A 9,521-nucleotide genomic window follows, 5' to 3' on the forward strand; every position below is an offset into this window, starting at 1 on the left:
CGGTTTTAGTCAAAATCCATTTCTCATGTTTCTGTTGCTCAAAGATATTTATATTTGACCAGATTCATTGTTCGTTGTTCCTGAAAACGACTGAGGAAGAGGAAGAGGAGGAGAAGGAGGAAGAGGAAGAGAAGGAGGAAGAGGAAGAAGAGAAGGAGGAAGAGGAAGAGAAGGAGGAAGAGGAAGAGAAGGAGGAAGAGGAAGAGAAGGAGGAAGAGGTAAAGGAAGAGTAAGAGGTGGAAGAGGAAGAGGAGGAAGAAGCGTGTAAATGTTTGAAGAGTATTTTAGGTTTAAATGGAGTTAATATTTCTGAACTCAAAAGATGCAAATGTTGAAGATAAAGTCAGTTTAAATCACATTTTTCGGTCAAAGTCAAAGTCTTTGTTTTTGTCCAGAACAATATTTAGTTTTATTGTTTCGATTTCAGCAGATTTCATTTGGTTTTACTCACGAAAACATGACAACAAGAAACAAAGATAATCAACTGATCGACTAAATCTGAAGCCGAATGACCCCCCGAGGCCCCCCGAGGCCCCCCGAGGCCATGTTAGAGTAAAGCTTTAAATAAAGGAGTTCTTTACAGAATGATTTAATAAATAATTGTCTTTTTAGTCTTACAATAAATAATTTGTGAACTTTGATTTCTTATATTGTGTTAAATATTTCAGGGGCCCTCAGGGGCCTCCAGAGCCTGACGTCTGAAGTCATTCTTTATCACACTGAAGTCCCAGAGGCCAAAGCAGAGCTTCTACAGAAGCAGGGGAAGGGCATCTGGTTTTTCCCAGTGTGTTTGTTTCTCCTTTAAACCTGAAAAAAACAGTTATTTTCCATTTGGAATTTCAGTCTCGGAATTTGGCATTTTACATTTTCATTGTTTTTTCTCAGTCGAATATCACTTTCTAAATTTACATTTTTTTCAATGTTTCCCGAAGCGCAGGCGCGGCAGGGCGGGGCGGGGCGAGATGGGGCGTGGCGGGGCGGGGCTGGATGGGGCGTGGCGCGGAGAGGCATCCAGGTCCTCGTCACGTCGTGTTCCAGACTTTAGGCCTTCGCTGCTTCGCTCTGTGAATAATGATATCGTAAAAAAGATTAAAAGTCTCGTGACTCGTGTGAATTTAAAGGTTTGTGTCGAAGGCGCTGCAGCTCAAGCTCTAAAGGAACGACACAGGAAACATCTCGTCTCGCTCCCAAACATCTACGTTTTTAATCTTTAAAGTGAGAATTCAACTGAGAAAAAATGAAATCAAAACAATGGAAACATGTTTGTTGGCGACGCCCTCACACAGTCCGGCTTCTTCCATTTGAACCCGATGGCGGTTTCACCCGCGAGGAGCCACTTTGCAAACTTCTTGGAGCATTTTGGAAATAACTGAAAACCGGATTGTGATTTGGAAACAGGTTTTGAGATCGTACGTAGAGATAACGATGAGGAAAACCGCCGCTTAGTTCCAGAGTCTGAGGCGAAGTGAAGGAGCCGATCCGAGGTCCTTCAGCACCAAGAGGAGTCGGCTCGTTTGGACTTGAACCTTTTGACTTTTGTGTGGTCGATAACTTTCCAAACGTTTGTGGTGAAGATGGCCCTGGACTTTTCCGAGGTTGCGAAGGCGCGGCCCGACGCTCGAGATCGGGATCAGACTCTTGGTACGACCGGCTTCCAAACTGGTTCAGTCGTGTTTTAGAAACTGCCTCGTTGCGGTTTTTGAACTCTTGAACATCTTCTCGAAACTGGCTTTGGCCAAACGAGGGAGAACGTCGAGGTGATTTATCGATTTGGACTCGCTGGACGCCTTGAACACTTGGAAGAGCGTCTCCAGAACTCTGAAGTCGCTCTCGTCGCAGTAAATCCGGTTTAAGATTGGACGAAGATGGCTGCCGCGATGGCGAAAACTGAGATACTCTTAATTTTGTGTTTGCATTTCCCGCTTGAGGTCTGGACACGTGCAATCGAGACTCCTGCATCGATGGAACGCTTTGGACTTTAAAGGCGTTTTCCCGCAGAGTCGCAGACTTGAAGCTCCACGACTCGGCCGGTGAAAAAGAGGGTTTTCTCTGCGATTGTTGATTGGAGTTTAAGTTTGGTTTTGGACCGACATACATCGTTTGAGATCTTGAAAGCGCAAGATCTGAATTATGTCGCGGGGGTTTTGGAGTTTGGTTGGACAGCTGATAATTTGGGGATTTTTGAGGTTTCAAGTTTATATTTTGACCTCCAAAACCTCCCGGGAAAAGGTGCACAATCGTTTCTTGTGATGGTTTTAGAAAGGGAAGAGTTGATCCCAGTTGGCGGCTAGATTCTTCCGGTTCATTTTGGTGGAGTTGAAAGGTCGATTGTGGCCGTCTGAATCGGACTTGCACTGAAGAGGCAGAAGCGTGAGATGATCGTGGAGCAGAGAAGCTCGGCTGTAGCTGAGATCGAAGACCAACTTCAACTTCAGGTGGATGAGGGACGCTTGGTTTGGCTCTTGGCGGTGGAACAGGGTTTCTGGATTTCTCGGCTGGTTTTGGAGAAGGAGCTTTAGGTTTTTTCTGGTTGTCGTTCCTTTGGATGTTGGACAAAGGTTTAGAATACCCGCCATTTTGTGATCGCCGACCAACGTTCGAAAAATACGCTTTACCAGAAACGACATAATCCTTCCCGAGTGGAGGTACCGTGATGAACCTGGGACTATTTTCATGGCCTTGTTCCTCTCTTCTGTAACGTCTTTTATTTTGAGGCGTCGCCGTTGGAAACTGTCTCCGCTCTCTGGTATCTCGTGCTTTTGTCGCCACGTGAACATCGTGATGAAGTTGTCTTGATGGCAGGTTACGATATAGTGTTGAACGTCTGAATGTCTCCGGCGCGTTCCGGTCCTCGGCGCGAGAAAGCGGCCTCCGGGTTTGTAGCTGGATTCGAACGCTTGGTTTCCGAAGGTCAAAAAGATGGTTTGTTAAAATATGGTTCTGATCATTATCTGTTTTGTCTGGATGGCGTCGCTCACCGAGCCGTCCATGGAACTTGAGTTGGTCTTTTTCGCTTTGGTAATTTGTTTTTTGAGACACCCAAACCTGATCTTTATGATTGGACTTTGCATTATTCGTTGAGGCGAAGATTCCAGGATTCTCGTCTTTGTTCTGCCGCTTTACTTCGTCACCCAAAAACTGGAGTCTGACATTGGACACGCGATTATCGGGTGATTTGGGTTGAGAAGACAATGACAGACTTTGTCCTCGAGTTCTTGAGGACGAAGGGTTTCGCTTTTGAGGCCAAACTCTTTGCTTTTCACTTGGACTTTGCAGCTTCGGTTCTTGATAGTTCTGATTACGTGAAAACCCTGCTCGATACTTGACTGAGGACTCTAAAATATCGTACAGTTGAGGCTCTGCACTTAAATGTTGCCGCTTCCCTTGATCAATAATGGATTGAAGTCCATTTTGCCAGTTTGATTGTCCACTCTGAAAGCTTTGGTGGACGTTTGGATGATCGAATGTCGTTTGTTCACTTCTAACAGGGATATTTTGGTCTTCAGTGTTCGGGAGTTGGCTGAATGGAAAACCAACGTTCTGAGGATTGACCGGCCTTGAATCATTTGGTTTTCTCGCGCTCAGTCCGTCTAAATCTAGATCGGAGTTTGGCACGTTTGGCCAAAAACCCACACTTGAATATCTGACCTTGGCTTGGCTTTGGTAAGTGGGTTTCAAGGACCATGATCTAAAGGGACGTTGGTGGTGGTTCTGTGCCGTTTGAAGATTGAGGCTCGCCACGTCCGGCTCTGGAGGCTGCAGTTCATTTGTAGAGTCTTGCCTTGAATGTCGTCTTCTTGAATAGTTCACCACATGCGGTCGCCATAACCTGGACGTTGAAGACGACCCAGACATTTGCTCGCTCGGCTGATGTTTCTGAACAAAAGCGATTCTTAGCAGATCACCAGGTTTTGGCTCAAAGATTGAAGGCAGGATCAGGACTGTTCCACCGGTCACTGGGGTCTGTGAGGTCGCACCGACGCCTCCTACAGGAAGAGAGTAATAATGACAGACATTTACTTCAAGTTTGAATGGTACGGAGTAGATTTATTTAATCAATATGATTTTGATCAGTTTTCAATTTGATGTTTTTCTTTAATTGGTAGAAAAGGTTTCAAAATCACATTTTCATCAGACGGACATCTTGATTTTTAAAGCCTCTTTAAAGTCTTAATTCTGTTGAGCTGATGCTGCTTTTGACACTGTCCATCATGTGACCCTCTTACAGAGACTAGAGGACTGGACACCACTGGCCCCGCCCTAAACTGGTTAAGGTCCTATCAGGAAGTACTTTGTGTCTCAGACCACATGACCCTGACCTGTGGGGGGGCCCAAGGGTCAGTCCTGGGACCACTTCTGTTCAACCTCTACATGCTGCTGTTAGGTCACATGACACGCAGCGAAAATGTGTCCAATCACAATGATGCAGACGAGTCAGATCTACGTTTCACTGTCACTGGGGCCAGAGGGGCCTCCTACTGGTGCCAGAGGGCCTCCTGCTGGTGCCAGAGTCAGGACTAAATATGGACTCACAAGTCACAATCCTTTGTGTCGAGAGCGTGTTTGTAATCATTCGCACTGAACAGGACGTGTTCTATTCGTGACGTCAGAAGTGAAGCCTCACCTTTGAGCAGAGCAGCAGAGACTGGAGTCCAGGCCAGAGTCCAGGCCAGAGTCCAGACCACAGTCCAGGCCAGAGTCCAGACCAGAGTCCAGACCAGACCCCAGACCAGAGTCCAGTCCAGCAGCAGCCTGGAACTGAAGAGCCAACACTTCAGCACCACAGGGATTCTCAACAGCAGCAGAGAATCTCAACATTTCCTTTAATTTTCTCGTCTCAAAGTCACTTATACGCGAGTTCATCCGGGAACATGTAGAGCAACAACAGCCCCATTTTGAAAGGGGCACAACAGCACGTCTGCTACATACGACATCCAGGATAAAAAAAAACTGTTGTGAGGTCATCGCTCTGTTGTCGTTATCGTCTAAAGAATCAAAGTATTCGTAGCTCGTTACGCCGTAGAAAAGGACGCAGTCGTGGTGGTTGCTAGTATTAAGAGTGTTTTTAAACTTCCTATAAGTTATCTGTCCTTTTCCTCTGCATCTACTGCGTTGCATCAATAAAATTTTCCCAAGTGTGGACAATAAAGGAATATCTTGTATATCGCGTGCCCCTTTCAAAATGGCCGCTATGGGAAAGTCCCGGATGTACGATGTCACCGCGAACACATGTATTTAAGGACTTTAATGGTTTATTACTGAAACGTCCTTAATTTATACATCATACGTTTACATCAAAATGTTGGTAATTGTTCATAATGATGTGTATAAATGTGTGGGTGCAGTGCCTCATTCGTCCAGCAGGGCGCCATCGTAGAGAACCGTTCAGTTTCATCTGGACTCTCGGTTTCGACTCTCGTCCAAGAGTCATTCTGAATCTGCCAATCAAGGCCGCCAACTAGGCCCCGCCCACCTGATGAAAAGGTGTTTTTGGTTTCACCAGAAACTAAAGCCCCTTGTTTTACCATCAGTCGATCACCAGGGACAATACAGGCTTTCGCGGTGACGTCACTCATCCGGGACTTCCCCATAGCGGCCATTTTGAAAGGGGCACGCCATTTATACACGCACCACCACAACGGAATCCTTAGATTCTTTAGACGATAACGACAAAGCTCTCATTCCTCGGTCCGACAACAGAGCGATGACCTCACAGAACACATACATCCTGTATACATACATACATCCTGTATACATACATACATCCTGTATACATACATACATCCTGTATACATACATACTGTATACATACATATATACATACATACATCCTGTATACATACATCCTGTATACATACATCCATACATCCTGTATACATACATCCATACATCCTGTATACATACATCTGTATACCTACACATACATGTATACATATACATCCTGTATACCTACACATACATGTATACATATACATCCTGTGTACACACATACATGTATACATATACATCCTGTGTACACACATACACACATACATCCTGTATACATACATCTTGTATACATCCTGTATACACACATACATGTGTACATACACACATACATCATGTATACACGCATACATGTGTACATACACATACATCATGTATACACACATACATCATGTATACACACATACATGTGTACATACGTGTACATACACATACATGTGTACATTCACATACATGTATACACACATGCACCCATACATACACACACCTCCATACATACATACACGCACACATACATGCACACACACACATCCATACATACACACACACACACGCGCACACATCCATACATACACACACATACACACACACACCCATACATCCTGTATACATACATACATACATGTATACACACACACACACATACATGTATACACACACACACACACATACACATGTATACACACACACACACACATACACATGTATACACACACACACACACATACATGTATACACACACACACACATACACACATGTATACACACACACACACACACACACATGTATACACACACACACATACATGTATACACACAACACACATACATGTATACACACAACACACATACATGTATACACACAACACACATACATGTATACACACAACACACATACATGTATACACACAACACACATACATGTATACACACAACACACATACATGTATACACACACACACATACATGTATACACACACACATACATGTATACACACACACATACATGTATACACACACACACATACATGTATACACACACACACACATACATGTATACACACACACACACATACATGTATACATACACACACACATACATGTATACATACACACACACATACATGTATACATACACACACACATACATGTATACATACACACACATACATGTATACATACATACATGTATACATACACGCATACATACACACACATACATACATGTATGTATACATACACACACATACATGTATACATACACATACATACATACATACACATACATACATACATACATGTATACATACACACATGTATACATACATACATACATGTATACATACACACATACATGTATACATGTATACATACACACATACATGTATACATGTATACATACACACATACATGTATACATGTATACATACACACATGTATACATGTATACATACACATACATACATACATACATGTATACATACACATACATACACATACATACATGTATACATACACATACATACATACATACATGTATACATACACATACATACATACATACATACATACATGTATACATACACATACATACATACATGTGTGTATACATACATACATACATGTGTGTATACATACATACACACACACATACATGCATGTATACATCCTGGATGTATACATGCATGCATCCAGGATGTATACATGCATACTGTATATTGTTTGTACACAGACATCCTGTATACATGTCTTACGGACTGATTTTAGTGTATATTGTTGTATGTATCGTTCACTGTAAGTTTTTTTTATTGTTTAATGAAGCACTTTGATTTTTGTCTGTGAAAGGGGACACACACACTATACATACATACAGTATACATACATCCTCTATACATACATCCTCTATACATACATCCTCTATACATACATACAGTATACATACAGTATACATACATTCAGTATACATACATCCTCTATACATACATCCTCTATACATACATCCTCTATACATACATACAGTATACATACATACAGTATACATACATCCTCTATACATCCATACAGTATACATACATCCTCTATACATCCATACAGTATACATACATACAGTATACATACATACATACAGTATACATACATACATACAGTATACATACATACAGTATACATACATCCTCTATACATACATCCTCTATACATCCATACAGTATACATACATCCTCTATACATACATCCTCTATACATACATCCTCTATACATCCATACAGTATACATACATACAGTATACATACATCCTCTATACATACATCCTCTATACATACATACAGTATACATACATACATACATACAGTATACATACATACATACAGTATACATACATACAGTATACATACATACATACAGTATACATACATACAGTATACATACATACAGTATACATACATACATACAGTATACATACATACAGTATACATACATACAGTATACATACATACAGTATACATACAGTATACATACATACTTCCTGTATACTTCCTGTATACCGTGTGTAGTAGACGTGCTGTTCTGCCCCTTTCAAAATGGCGGACGGGGTTCCCGGATGTGCAGACTCGCGTATAAGTGACTTATCGCCCATTAAAAGACTGAATTAATAATCGTGACAAATATTAAAATAATAAACAGAAAATTATATTGAATTCTGGTTTTAATCAATAACTCACTTTATTCATAAATATTTGTATTTACACCTTTATTTGGTTCAAAAAGAAGGAGATTTAAGACGTCACAGCTTTTCTACATCAAAAATATGAAACAAGTGTTTACATTATATTTACATTTATATTCAGGCTTCAGCCGAGACGTTTCAGCCTCGTCAGGTTCATCAATTTAACAGGTGTTTTACTGCAGTACAAGTACACATACAGCAACTACTGCAGTACAAGTACACACACAGCAACTACTGCAGTACAAGTACACACACAGCAACTACTGCAGTACAAGTACACACACAGCAACTACTGCAGTACAAGTACACACACAGCAACTACTGCAGTACAAGTACACACACAGCAACTACTGCAGTACAAGTACACACACAGCAACTACTGCAGTACAAGTACACACACAGCAACTACTGCAGTACAAGTACACACACAGCAACTACTGCAGTACAAGTACACATACAGCAACTACTGCAGTACAAGTACACACACAGCAACTACTGCAGTACAAGTACACACACAGCAACTACTGCAGTACAAGTACACACACAGCAATTACTGCAGTACAAGTACACACACAGCAACTACTGCAGTACAAGTACACATACAGCAACTACTGCAGTACAAGTACACATACAGCAACTACTGCAGTACAAGTACACACACAGCAACTACTGCAGTACAAGTACACATACAGCAACTACTGCAGTACAAGTACACACACAGCAACTACTGCAGTACAAGTACACACACAGCAACTACTGCAGTACAAGTACACATACAGCAACTACTGCAGTACAAGTACACATACAGCAACTACTGCAGTACAAGTACACACACAGCAACTACTGCAGTACAAGTACACACACAGCAACTACTGCAGTACAAGTACACACACAGCAACTACTGCAGTACAAGTACACATACACAGCAACTACTGCAGTACAAGTACACACACAGCAACTACTGCAGTACAAGTACACGTACAGCAACTACTGCAGTACAAGTACACATACAGCAACAGTTACTGCAGTA

The sequence above is a fragment of the Eucyclogobius newberryi genome, unplaced genomic scaffold, assembly GCF_026437365.1.
Source record: "Eucyclogobius newberryi isolate DKJ021-1_F unplaced genomic scaffold, fEucNew1.0.hap1 SCAF_16, whole genome shotgun sequence".
Classification (NCBI taxonomy): Eukaryota; Metazoa; Chordata; class Actinopteri; order Gobiiformes; family Gobiidae; genus Eucyclogobius; species Eucyclogobius newberryi.